The sequence below is a fragment of the Ictidomys tridecemlineatus genome, unplaced genomic scaffold, assembly GCF_052094955.1.
Source record: "Ictidomys tridecemlineatus isolate mIctTri1 unplaced genomic scaffold, mIctTri1.hap1 Scaffold_213, whole genome shotgun sequence".
Classification (NCBI taxonomy): Eukaryota; Metazoa; Chordata; class Mammalia; order Rodentia; family Sciuridae; genus Ictidomys; species Ictidomys tridecemlineatus.
The window spans coordinates 346945-361110 of record NW_027521834.1 but is presented as its reverse complement, the minus strand read 5'-3'; the positions used below and the strand labels follow the sequence as shown (position 1 = coordinate 361110).

Below are 14166 nucleotides of genomic sequence, written 5' to 3'. Positions count from 1 at the left end.
AGACAGGGTCTCACTGAGTTGCATAGGGCCTCACCATTGCTGAGGCTGGCTTTGAACTCCCGATCCTCCTGCCTCAGCCTCGGGAGCCACTGGCGATCAGCTATTTTTTGTCTGTCTTTTTATTGTCTTTCCTATGAGCTTCTTTTCTCCTGGTCCCTAGCACTGGGCCACATGAACTTGGCTTTGAGTGCCCTTTGATGACTGGCAGGTTTTGAACTCTGTGCCAAGTTGGTAGAAGGAGTTGAAACCAGCTTCACCAACTGATCTCCCCCTGACAGCCGTGGACCCCCAGAGACACGCCACGGGGGGAGGGGGAGCGAGGGAGACTCGCAAAGAGGTGCCAGTGAGAAACGAGTTGGAGGCCTTGACAGTTTTCTCTTCTGTCTGTGCACAGGGCCTGGCCAAGTTGCTCACGGAGAGCGCCTTATGATGCATCTCAAAAAAGCAACCGAGGCCTCTCAATCACCCAGTGCATTTTGGAAGGAAAAAACAGATATCAAAAGAGGAGAAGTGCGCAACGGTGATGGCGGAGAGCGGACCCGTCACTCTTTACAGCAACATGGACCACGGTGTTTGGGAAACAGCAGCTACGCCCCCAGACAGATAGGCGCTCTGACACGTCTTGCCAGAGAAGAACCGCCCGCCCCACCCCAGCGCGAGCTCCCGCCCTCCCCACGGATCACAAGGGAGGACAGAATCACAAACAGGTCAATCAGGCGGAGAACAGCCTCACTGAAGATTTGGGGCTTGAGAGGGATCAACAGAACGCGATTCCAGGTATCACAGAGCCTGCTATTCTTGGCCACAGCCAGGCTGCCCACAGGGTGGAACGCTGTGGGGGGGGGGGGCAGGACTCCAATGGGTGGCGGGGATCTGTCCGTGGTGCTGAATCAGCGCCGCTCAGGGTTCCCTAAGGTTCGAGAAGAGTTGTCCCAAGGGATGGTCAAGAGCCGTTGGACCCAGCGTGAGAGTGAGTTTACTGGGGGTGGATGAAGCTGGAGGGAAGAAAATCCAGCCACATGGGCTTAGAAGGGCCAGTGATAACAGACCCACCAGGAGCCACCATAGGGCAATAGGGAGTAGTGGGGATTGTGGCTAGCTAGAGGGCACATGCCCTGCCTGACCAGGGCAGCGGCCACTCTGTTTTAGCTGTCGGAAGCCACGTGTGATCGTGAGTCTTGTGTTTCTAATCAGAATTCATGAGAGAAACGATTTACCTCTTACACAGGATATCTTAATTTTAAATACTGGCAACTAATTTTTAAAATGTTCTACACTAGTCCTTCATTTTAAGATGAAGTGATCAAGGCCCAGAGAGGGGAGGGGACTTGCTCAATGCAGCACAGCGAGTTGGCCACAGGGTAGGGCCTAGAATTCCATTGGGTGTTTTTTGCTTCCTCACTCCAACTTGCTCTCCTGCTTGACCCTGGACCTAGGAAAGGGAGGTGAAGGGATGAAATATGGGAGAAGGTATTTGGGCGAACCATTTCTAAGTTTTAGAAGAGCACACTGGAGCCATAATTACTTAACACAGCCCAGCTCATTGACCTGCCAGGGGAGCAGCTAGGCAGGAGAGAGCCGGGCTGGAGGGGGGGTGCATTTGGGAGGGTGTGTGCCCTCCTGGACCCCTGCAGAGCTCTGAAGTACTTCTTAGGGAGTAACAGGGCTCAGAGCCACGTATGTCACTTTTCCTGGTTTTTTTTTTGGGGGGGGGTACTGGGGATTGAACCCAGAGGCACTTAATCACTGAGCCCCATCCCCAGCCATTTTTTATATTTTATTTAGAGACAGGGTCTCACTGAGTTGCCTTGCTAAGCTGCTGAGGCTGGCTTTGAACTCGCGATCCTCCTGTCTCAGCCTCCTGAGCCGCTGGGGTGACAGGCGTGCACCGCTGCCCCCACCCACCTTTTCTTTTGATTCTAAGGGAGCTAAACAAGAACAGATCTGGGAGTCTTGACTTGAACCCAGCCAACTCTCCTGTGGGGGTTCCCTGGGCCAGATAATACAGGCAGACAGGGAGGAAAATCAGCGAGGGTGCACGCATTCCAGCCAAGAGCCCCCCCTCCCTACCCCATTCTCCCCCCGCTCTCTGACCTGGGGCCCCTGAGCCCCTGTCCCCTTCAAGCCAAATGAATCCTTCTCCCTTGGCAATGCTGGGGACACAGTCTGTGTTAGGCGAATCAACAAGGCCATCTCAGAAGACCAAAGAGGAAATAAGAGGCCCCATTGCCTAATGGGACTTATCAATTATGATCTAGGGCCATATTTCTTTGAGGGGTGATTGTTTCACGGAGGCTGACATCTCATATAGCTTTAAATTACTCACAACCGGGACGGCTTACAAGATAGCAGTAAAATCAGGAGAGGATTGGGCAATGTAATTATAGTATGGAAATGATGTTGATCACTCGAGCAGGGAGCAGACCTTGAGTCGGAACCCTGCGCTGCCTCCCCGCCCCCTCCCGCCCCGGGTCCTGCTCAGAGCTGTAGCCAGCACACCTGGGGAGCATGGCGGTAACCTCACTCCTGCTGGGGAGCTCAAGGTGGCCAGGGCACTGTGGAGGGTATAATGAGCAACAAGACTGGCGTGGACCACGAGGTCAGGACCCAGCGGCCACGGTCTTTAGAGTTGCCTGGGAAGGTTCAAGTCTGCAGGTGGAGCCCACTGCCCTGGTGTATGGAGGTAAAAATTTCCAAAACACTTAATGTGTGTCCAGGATGATTAGCATTGGGGATTAGAGAGATTCCTTCCTTTGTTGCTTTCTTCCATCCATCTGTTCATCGATTCATGCATCCACTTATCCATTCACCTACCCATCCATCCATCCATCCATTCATCCACCCATTCATGCATCCATCTATCCATTCACTTATCCATCTACCCATCCTTTCATCCAACTATTCACCCACCCACCCACCCATTCATCCATCCATCCATCCATCCACCCACCCACCCATCCATGCATCTTTCCATCCATGCATCCACCCATCCATCCACTCATCCACCCACCCATTCGTCCACTCATGCATTCATGCATCTTTCCATCTATACATCCACCCATCCACCCACCTACCCATTCATCCATCCATCCATCCATCCATCCTTCCACCCATTCACCCACCCACCCATCCATCCATTTATTCATTCATTTATCCATCCACTCATCCATCCATCCATCCATCCACACACCCACCCACCCACCCATCCACACATCTTTCCATCCACACATCCACCCATCCACCCCCATCCATTTATCCATCCATCCTTCCACCCATTCACCTACCCATCCATCTACCCATCTGTCTATCCATACATCTATCAATCCATCCATCCATTTATCCATTCACCCACCCATCCATCCACAACCCACCCACCCATCCATGCATCTTTCCATCCATACATTAATCCATCTATCCCTCCATCTATCCATCCATTTATTCATCCATCCATCCATCCATCCATTCATCCAACCATCGTCCATCTGTCCACCCATCCATCCACCTGTCCATCCATCCATAGAGTACCATCTCCATGCCAGACAACACTTAAGGCTTTTGAGGATACAGTGATGTGTGAATTTTCTCCATGACTTTCCTGGGCATTTACTACTACATGCAGACCTTGGGCTGGAATCCAGATAGAGAAGAGCATTGTCCATGTATCCATTCTGATACTTATTGATGATGGACTACTTGGTAAATCTGCTAAGTACTCGTCAGACTCATTTCCTCTTTACCTGAGCACGCAGGTGAGCTGCATTTCCCAGCCTCCCTTGGGGCTAGGTGTGGCTATGTGACTGGATTCTAGCCAAAGGCGCATGAGCGGAAGTGACGCGGACCATTCCTGACCTGACCCCTGGAATCCACTGACAGGTGACCTTCTGCAGTCTCCGCCCACCTGCTGGCTGGGTGTCAACACACAGGACAGCTCCAGAGTGCTACTTACTGAAACCGGCAGAGCCACCAGGAGCCTGGGGTGCTGAAGGAACAGGTGGCACCGAGCTCTGCCCACAATCCTCTGCTGCCCTGAGCCTGCGCGCCCCAGCAAGGGGGTGGGATCAGGCTGCGGCGTGTCCTGAGCCCAAGACATGCAGACGCCATAACCCGCACTAGGGACATAAAGTCCATTCAAAAACTTCCTGCCACTTACGGTGGAGCGCCAGAAATGTGGGCCACGGCCCTGGGGCTGTAGAGATAGGCCAGTAGTCAGTCAGTCATCGATTATTTCCAGAAACATCCATTAGGTAATTAGAATGTCCCAGTCTTGGGAGTGAAGCTCCCAAAACCATTCATTTAAACATTGATCAAGTTTCTACCAAGTGACAGACACTGGGTTCCGCGGTTCCCGTCCTCACGGGTTTGTGCTTTGGTGGAAAAGCCAGGGTAGGAGAGGTTCCTGTAGAACACTTTATGAGATTCTGCAGCGACACACAAGAAATGGCATCTGCTTGAGGCTCAGGAGAAGCGGGGAGCAGGGCAGCCTTCCAACAAGGGGTGGCTCTGAGGGATGGATAGGAGTTTCCCAGGCAGAGAATGGGTGGAAGGGAAATGGAGGCAGAGGGAACAGCATGTGCAAGGGGATCCATGAGAAATTTGTTGTGGGTGGACCTGGGGACATGTCGCAGGGATAGAGTCAGAGGAGCGGGGCTCAGCTGGGCTCGGGGCAGGTGCTCTTGTCTTTCTGTGTTCCTGGAATGAGCCAGCAGGGGTCAGGGGCTGCAGGCCATTTCATCCTGGAGGGAGAGAGGAGAGGCCCGCTGTCTGCTTCCACCTGTCCCCCTCAGGGTGGGGGCTGTCTTATTCCTCTCTTTCAGCTGAGACCTGTAGTGGAGGTGTCACCATGTCACGCGACTCCACCCATGTCCCCTTTCATGAGGGAGCAACCTGAGGACCGAGAGGTAATTGACCCCCTCAAGTCGCACAGCCGTCTGACCTTGGTCATGGCGGCATTGAAACTTCCCAGGGAGACACATTCCCAGGCTGCCGTGGCCCTCACAGGGCAGGCGATGGGCTCCCAGGGCCCATGACACAGACTCTGGAAACCCCTGGGACTGACTGTATCTGGCCAAGGCCAAGGGACGTCCCCTCCCCACCGAGAATCAGCACTGGCTCAACCCTGAGCCGTGTGTGTGTGTGTGTGTGTGTGTGTGTGTGTGTGTGTGTGTGTGTGGGGACAAGGGTGGGGAGGCCTAGCTGAGCCAGAACCAGCCCGAGCTCTGCCGGGAAGAAGTAAATCTCCCCCTGAGCCAACATTAATACAAGCTTGGCAGGTCCTGGACGGGTCCCCGGTTGATTATGCCAATGGACAGTGGGGAGGGGAAGATTGAGTTGCGGGGGCGGCGTGAGTGCAGATCACGGGGAAAAGCCTTGAAAATATATAGCACTCAGCAGGGAGATGGCTGACGGCCGGGTGAAGGCGGCCGGCAGGGGTGGGGGAACGACATCTGTTTGCAATTACAATGACCAGAGCCCACTGCACAGGGCTGGGGATGGGCCGCGCAGGCCGCCTCCTTTAGCTGGGCTGCAGGGGTGCCTGTCATTCATCAGCACGGGTTTCTTGAGCACCTACTCGGTGCCAGGCACTGGGGGTAGAGCACTGAACGTCAGACGGCCCTGCCCTGCAGATTCACTCAGCTCTAAAACAGGAACAGAACGGGAGCAGTGAGGTGTGTGGCGCTCAGGGACAGGTCATGGAGGACCTCAGAGACAGGTCATGGAGGAGGTGATGTTTGAGAGAAGGGCTGAGAGGTGCACTGTGGTGAACGTGGTGGGTGTGCATGTGTGTTTCAGGCAGGAAAACAGCACAGAGTCCCTGAGACAGGAGGTGCTTGGAACTTGTGAACAACAGGGGAGAACTGAGGGTGGCTGGAGCACAGAGAGGTGAAGCCATTTGTCTGGGATCACACAGCACAGTGGCACACTGAGCCTGCCACATCCCACGGAGGCAGGTGATTGAATATGGATTCCTTCGCCCAGTGTTCTGGACCTCCTGTGAAAAAAAATCAGGTTTGTGTTCCAAAATGTGAAAAAAAAAAAAAAGAACTCTTCTCCCATCTGGAGCTTAGGTGGATATTTCACAAAAGTCTCGAGTCTGAGGTTGGAATTTTGGAGCCATGGATAGCTACATCCCAGAGAAAGAGTTTGGGGTCACAGTGACTGGCATGGAGAAGCTACAGGGGACATCTGAGGGTGCCAGTGATCTGTGTGGGGCCATAGGTCACCCCCAGCCAGCCCTGCAGAGAGGATGCCAGAATGGGCCTCCTGTGCCACCTTTAAAAGGCAGAGAAGCTGAGCCTCCATCCGCTGGAAATGCAAGAGGAAAACAATGGAAACCAAAGTGGAATTTGGGATGCTGTCTCCTGGAGGCCTGGTCTACCCCAGGCTGGGGAAGGGTGGTCTGACCCACCGTCTGTCTGTAGGGTCAGATGGGCCAGGGTCAGGGTGATGGTGGACATTGGAACCATGACCTACTCACCTGCAAAGACCTGAGAGCCTACTGTGCACCTGTGTTAGACCACAGCACCTGAGCAGGACAACCCAGAGGAAGGAAAGGTAGCTTTGGGCTCACGGTTTCCGGGTCTCAGCCCGGGGTGGGCCAACCCCGTTGCTCTGGCCTGAGGTGAGGCAGGACATCATGGCAGAAGAGGGTGGCGGAGAAGAGCCGCTCGGCCCATGGCAGCCAAGGAGCGGGGGGCAGGGAAGGAGCCAGGGGAAGATGTCCCCTCCCAGGGCACAGTCCCATGCTCCTCCATTCTAATCATTAACTCACCAGATGGATGAAGCCACGACTCTCAGAGTCCTCTCACCTCGGAACATTTCTGGGTCACTCCTGGAGCTTTGGTGGGACACCTCATACCCAGACCCTAAGAGAGTCCAGCACCAAACTGGACACCGGGACAGAACCACAAAGACCCGGAGGAGTCTGCGCCCATGGAACGTCCTGTTTTGTCTGGGGCCACATTGACACTCCTTGCTGAGGACCTGCTAAGCACCCTCTCTACAAGGTGTGCCACATTCACGTCCCTCCTGATCCCCACAGCTGCCTCTGGAGTCGGCGCTCAGAAGGCCTAGTGGACATCGCCGGTCACCATCTGCTACGGTTTAATTGTGTCTTCCAGAAGTCCACGGGTTGGAAACATCACCCCTAAATGCACACGTTAGTGACAGTTGGCGGTTGGTCCTTTCTTTGGGAGGTAATGAGGATGCGATGTCATGAGGGTGGAGTCCTCAGAATGGCTTTAGAAGGAAAGGAAGAGAGACTCAGGCTGGCACACTTGCTGTCTCTCCACGATGCCTTCCGCCATCTTAGGATGCAGCCAGAAGGCCCTCACCAGGTACCAGTGCCATGCTCTTGGACTTTCCAGCTTCCAGAACCATGAGCCAAATGAAATCATCTTCTCTATAAATGACTTTGCCTCTGGTGTTTTGTTATAGCAACAGAATATGGGCTAGGAGACCATCCAAATCTCCTCTACCTCATAATCGCTCCCCCCAGCCCTGAGCTCTTATGAGCATTGGGTGCGGGCAGCTCTCCTGTCCCCCGGTAACTTTCTGGAGAATTACGCTATGGGGAGAAATGCCTGGGGGGGTTATGCTCACCCAGCGATGGTGTGTAGTCAGTGACAAACAAATACACGCGTTCCCCTGCCGACCAGAAGGGTGTCATTTTGGGGCCAGGGATCAGGCAGGGGTGAGACTTCAACTGAGGTCTGTTTGAATGGCTTCTTCTGCTTCTCAGCCCAGTTCTCCCCGTTCTAACACGTTTTTCTTCTGAAAACAAGTCCCCAATTCATTCTTTTGCGCAAGAGTCCTTGTCCGAGTGTCAGGGATGGGACTAAGGGGATGCAGAGCAGCGTCCCTTTCCTGGTGTTTCTGATCCTACTCCCACTCTCAGGGGCTGATCTTGCACCTGTGCGTGGCCGAGAGCAGAGTCTCCTTGAGTTGTGCCCTGGGTACCCGCTGGCCATCCACCAAGATGTGCTGGATGCGGATCCCTTCTCAGCCCTCACATTGGCCTCGTCCCACACGTGGGTCCTTCCAGGGAACACAACACGGTGCCTTTATCCTGCCTAACCCCAGGTGGGGGCAGACGATGGACAGACTCAGATTTACCCACAGTCCCGCACCTTGTCAGGGGCAGAGCCCAGGCTGTGGGGGATGGGCGTGGGCACAGGTTTGCTTTTCCTGTGGTCGTCGGAAACAATCCCGAATTCTTGTCTTCGTGGTATTTGGAGGTCGATCCTGTCTTGGGGAGGTAGTTAGGATTAGAAGCCACGAGGGTGGGGTCCCCAGAGTATTTTCAGGTCCGTGTGCTCACTGTGTTGGGAGCAGAGACTCAGAGATGAGTTACATTGGGAAAAAAAAAAATTTAAAAAGGAATCCTAGATCCTGGAAGAGACTTCCCGTCTCAGCTGGAGCAGTTCTCTCTGGGAACCAGGATAGGAGCCTTCTATCCAGTTGGAAGCACCTGGAAAGCTTAGTTCCCTCTTCCAGAGGGGACTAGACCAGGATGTGCAGGACCTTGGGCTGGCCACGCAGCCTGGACTGTGGGTTCTTTCCCCGCCAGTCAGCTCTGTCCCACCTGGATCTCTCTGACCCCCCGGGTGACCCCACTTTCCCAATACTACGCCCTTCCTTGTGTGCGAGGAAAGTGTCCTTCCAAGAGGAGCCAATTCTGGAATCTTCTGGGGATTTGGAAATGAAATGTGTCTATCACGCATCCTTATGTGCTGGGCTACCTGCAGATGCTTCCATGTGGCCGAAGGAAAATCTCCAAACGTGATTCCTAAAGCCCTCCGCCCTCTGGGGCTCTTTCCTTGGAGGCCTCTCTTGTTCTACGCAGCCCTTAGGCGACCACCACTTGGCCCTGTGCCCAATTCACGCAAGAGAGGAGCCCCCGCCGCCCGTTACTCCATGTCTCGGAGTCTGGGTTCCGAACCGCCGTCTGCCAGCCACGACCTCCTCCCGCATGGGCTTCTCCCAGTCACCCTCCTCCAGTGTTCTGCCCCTTGCTGGCTCAGAGCTTCCTGCAACCAAGGGATTCTCCATAAGGAGCAGAGCACCTGATAGGAAGACCTGTGTCCCCTGGTGTCCCCAGGGCAGCAGACATGCTCCCAAGCTCCACCCCTCATGTGACACCAGCCTCCTGCAGCCCCCTCTTGCTAGTCTGCACTGCAGCTCCTGTCCAGCTAGTTCTCTTGGTCCCTCCCTGGTCCGCAGCTCATGTCCCTCTGAGCTGGGGTGACGAGGGGGTGCCATCAGCAATGCGGAGAGCGGTGGGTTCCAGAAGGAGGGGGACTGGGGAGGTCGCCACTCGCCACGGTGACTGTCCTCTAACCCACGTGGAGGGTACAATTCTGTGCTCGGGGCCTCCGTGCTCCCCGTCTGTCCCAAGGGGCAGCTGGTGGGCTGGCCGTCCAGGGTCCTCTGAGGCCAAGCCGTCGTCTGCTGGCTCTTTCCCGGGTCTCGGGGCAGAAGGGTGTTGAGGGCAGGTGCCTGTCAAGGCCTCCCTTTCTAAAGCTCTTTCTGGGCCTCCTAGAGCGCCCCCCTTTCCAGCCGTCTGACCCCGATCCCCCACTGGTGCTGACAAAGGGCTGCTTGAAGTTGATGGTCCCAGAGACCGTTTTCAAATGACCAAGAATGCAGGCCTGAGGACTGGGGACGGAGTGTGGGGGTGTGGTGGCCGGAAGCCAGCAGCCACGGCAGCAGCGGAGGAAGGTGGGGGGCTAGGGTGGGGTGCCCGCGCCCCAGGACCCCTAGGGTGGTCCGTGGATGGCATCCTGGCTTTGAAAGCCATCCCCAAACCAGGCCTGCCTCCCAGTCCCGGTGATGTCACAGCTGATCACTAGCCTGGTAGTCACACCGGGAGCCGGTGCCATCGTACCCTCAGCCTGGTCATCATCGCAGGCGGCCACCCCGTCAATGTCTCGTTAATCTCATTTTAGACTTATGTATTTTTCAGGACTCTAGAATCCTAATACCCCCCCCTGCACCCCCTCCACGACATTGACATCCAGTCCACATGCCACGCCCCCCACGGCCCCCCCACGCCCTACTCAGAGCCCCAGAGGAGGCTGCAGGAGGGAGGCTGGGGGGCTACTCGGCACCGACCCAGCCCCATTTCAGGCTTCGTTTCTGGAATCCCCACCCTTTCCTGGACGCTCCCTCCTCTTTGTGCCTTTCCCCTTCAGTATGACAGAAATGCTGCTCATTACCAAGACGGGGAGAGCAAAATAGAAAGGCCGGCCCTCCCCAGCGCTTCCCATCCCTCCAGCTGCCCAGCTGTCCCTCTGTCCTGACCATGGCTGGCTCTCTCCCCCCGGCTCTGGGCCACCCCTAGCTGGCTCCCGGGCACGTTCTAAGGTGCAGATGGGACACCACTTCCTCCAGGAAGCCCTCCCAGCCCTCGTCCCCGTGCAGGTCAGGGCTGTAGCTCTAGCGACAACACCAGGGTCCCTGTCCTACCTCACTCAGCCACCGTCACCACCTCTATGCAGAAGTACATGGGTGACCGCAGCCACCTGGCCAGAAGCACGCTCCCTCCAGGGGGCGGTCGCACTCCTGGGTGGTTCCTCAACCGCACACAGGGCCTCACGGTCACCTGGGGCAGTAGGTGTGGGGAGGCACTCACTGGACCCTGGTGAATGGATGACGGTCAGGTGGAGGGACAGTGGCAGAGTGGGAGGGTGGGGGAGGAACAGCTTGCCCTCTTTCCCTGACACTTTGATATCGTTGAAATAATACAACAGATAATTCTGTATCAACTTTTTGCCTCCTGATTTTTCTAAATGTTAACAATGATAAGTACTTTCTAAAAAAATTGTTTTAATTAGTTATACAGGACATAGAACCCACCCTGACACGTCATTCGTAAATGGAGCATAATTTCTCATTTTTCTGGTTGTACATGATGTCGGATCCGACGGGTCCTGTGGGCATACAAAGGCTAATAATGTCCAACTCGCTCTACTGTCCTTCCCACCCTAGACACGCCCTTCCCTTCACTCCCCTCTGCCTAATCTAAACCGTCTCTATTCTTGCCCAGCCCCCTCACCCTTATTGTGAATTAACATCCACATATCAGAGAAAACACTCAGCCTTTGGTTTTCTGGGATTGGCTTATTTCACTTAGCATGATATTCTCCAGCTCCATCCATTTACCAGAAATTGCCCTATTTCATTCTTCTTTAAAGCTGAGTAATATTTCATTGTGTGTGTGTATCAGTGTGTGTGTATGTCTCTGTGTGTGTCTGTGTGTATGTGTGTGTGTATGTGTGTGTGTGTATGTCTGTGTGTGTGTATGTGTGTGTATGTGTGTGTGTATGTCTGTGTGTGTGTATATCTCACAATTTCTTTACCCATTCACCTGTTGAAGGGCACCTGGGTTGGTTCCATAGGTTGGCTCTTGTGAATTGAGCTGCTATAAACATTGATGTGGCTGCATCACTGTAGTATGCAGATTTTAGGTCCTTTGGGTATAAACTGAGGAGTTGGATAACTGGGTCACATGGTAGTTCCATTCCAGGTTTTCTGAGGAATCTCCATACTGCTTTCCATAATGATTGCACCAATTTGCAAACCCACCAGCAGTGTATGAATGTACCTTTCCCCTCACATCCTCACCAACGTTTATTGTTGCTTGTATTCTTTTCACGGCCATGTAGTATTCCACTGTGTGGAAACTCCCTGATCAGCTGAGTTAATTTCCTCTGGTGTGCATTAGAGAAGGTAGGGCTTTCTACAAGGCAAAGATCTGGGCTTCCACCCCTGAAGCATGAGGGGTCAGCGGTTATACCGTCACCTTCGCAGAACGACAGTGTGATTATGGATAAGTCGTGCAATCTCTCTGTGTCTGTCTCCTAAGCAGTAAAACAAACTACTGAGGTTCCTGCCAGGGAAGAATCCATCCAAGCACAGCTCATACACCCGTGCTTGGCATTCATGAGATGCTAATTATTAGTGCTTGTCACTCAGCCATGACTCTTGGAGGAACATGCAGGTGGAGAGAGCCTTCACGGTGTCTCTGACTGTTCTGTTAGGAGGGTCAGGTTGCTAGAATCCTCAACTGGAGTTTCCAGGAGAGGGGTGGACCCCCTGGGCATTGGTGGTCACGGTCCTGAGGCCCGTGCATGGAGGCCCTCCCTAGGGTGCTGTGCTCAGCTCACTTCCTGCTTTGGAAAATTGCCACACTCACTGAAAGAATGAGGGAGAGGCAGAAGGGAGGCTGAGAAGTGGGGAGGCCTCCAAAGATACCAGCGGCTCTCCCTCCTCACAAGCAGCAGCTCTGAAATGTTCCACACTCGCTGCAGGTGTGAGGCAGACAAACAGACTTCTCTGACCCCTCATTTCTTCAGTATCAAGAAAAGAGAGAAGGCTGGGCACGGTGGCACACACCTGTCATGCAGCGGCCGGGGAGGCTGAGACAGGAGGATCGAAAGTTCAAGGCCAGCCTCAGCAACAGCGAGGTGCTGAGCAACTCAGTGAGACCCTGTCTCTAAATAAAAATTCAAATAGGGCTGGGGATGTGGTTTAGTGGTGGAGTGCCCCAGGTTCCATCCCAGGTACCCTCCTCCCCAAATAAGAAGGGAGAAGGGGGTTCCTGCAGGCTAAGGATTGCCTGGGACAGCCCTTGACAATACCCAGTGCTGGAGAGGAGTTAGTAACTTTATCCTGGACAGTAGTGAAGGACAGGGCAGGGCCAAGTTGAAAGGCACAGAATCTGATTTTGGGCGGCAGGGAGGCTAGGAATGCGCCTCCTTCCTCTTGGCATTCTTCTGTCCTGAGCCACCTGCCTCTGGTCTCCGTCATTCATGGTTATCATGGGGCCCTGTCACATGATGCCACCTGCCCGGGGTCTTCTTTTCCTGGCCCCCCTGGGGTCCAGCAATTCCCCCCACACAACACATCGCTCCAGTTCACAGACCTGTGCCTTGGTGTGTGAGGACCTTCCCGCTGCTGTGCGCGCACGCGGCGCATGATCCCTATTGGTGGCTCCTGCTACCCGGACCGCAGAGACCGCGTGGAGCACAGTGCATGCCCCGCGCACAAGTAAGGGCTTAATAAATACCTGTCGAGCGGATGAATGAGGACATTTTACGTCCAGAAGGAGCCGGACGCCCACAGGGGCCAGCTGCCAAGCGCCCTCCCCAGCTCCTTCCCCGGAGCCTGGGATATTTAATTAATATGAGCGCAGCGCAGCCCACTTTATGGAGCGGGCCCAGGGGCCACCCATAATTGAGAAATGATAGGAGGCACCTGCGACTTGACCTTGGCTAATGATGAATGGACCCACACGGAGATGGAGATCAGAAGCCGAAGGCCCGTGGGCGGGAGCCTCCGCCAGAGAGGCAGGGGGAAGAAAGAGAGGCAGGGAGGCCACTGCCCTACCGGGCCATTTCGGGGAGACTCTGACAGTCACGTTTCCTCAGGGGACACTGCAGAGGAGCTGGGGGCTCACCCCCCACCCCACCTGTTTCTGAAGAGCTCCAAGCGCTCCTGTTCTCAGGTGTCCTGACCTGGGGGTGCATAGCTGTTGGCTGGTGAGTGGGGGAGGAATCTGGGGTGCTGTGCAGGGGGGCAGAGGGGAGGGGGGTCCGTGGGTGGTGACAGGGGCTGGGGCTCAGCCAGGCGCAGTCGCCCCTCCTGTTTCAAGCTTGGGGAGGATTTGAGCGTGCAGTGAGCCCTCGTGGAGGGGACCTTGTGCTTTCCAAGCAACGCCACTCGTTTCCCTTCAAGGGAAAGGGGGCTGCATTTGGAGAGATGTTGCCGTCCCTCCCAGCTCCTTGGAGGGCAGGCTTCAGGCCCTGGCGGGGAGCCGGGTGTCTCCATCCACAACGGTGCCAAGCAAGTCTGGGCACAGAGGGGAACTGGAGGCCCTCCCGTGCCCTGCCGGGGGGGGGGGCATCCTGGTGGCCAGGGGCACCAAAGACACCCGGAATTCGGATCCCAGTCCGCGGGGACCGGGCCTGAGAGGGGGTGGGGCAGAGAGCAGAACCGCAGCGTCCAGGAGGGCTTCAGAGCCAGCAGGCAGAGGACAGGAGGGACACCCATGTGGCGATCCGATGGAGCAGCTTCTGCCTGGAGAGTCGCCCGTCAACCCAGGACCCAGAGCTGAGCGGGACCAGCATGGAGACCCTGCCCCTGGTTTCCTGGTTGTTCTCTGCCTCC

At 55.2% G+C, this 14166-nt stretch overlaps 1 long non-coding RNA gene across 2 annotated transcripts; it reads left to right on the top strand.

The window, feature by feature from the left end:
• Positions 1 to 207: 207 nt before the first annotated feature.
• On the top strand, positions 208 to 6042 carry LOC120892022 (uncharacterized). 2 transcript variants are annotated; one of them, XR_013432831.1, is made up of 3 exons: positions 208 to 777; positions 3750 to 4898; positions 5791 to 6042. It is a non-coding gene; the product is annotated as an uncharacterized LOC120892022 (long non-coding RNA). The 2 variants fall into 2 exon arrangements; XR_013432830.1 differs by lacking the exon at positions 208 to 777 and having other exon boundaries at positions 3210 to 4898.
• Positions 6043 to 14166: the final 8124 nt, after the last annotated feature.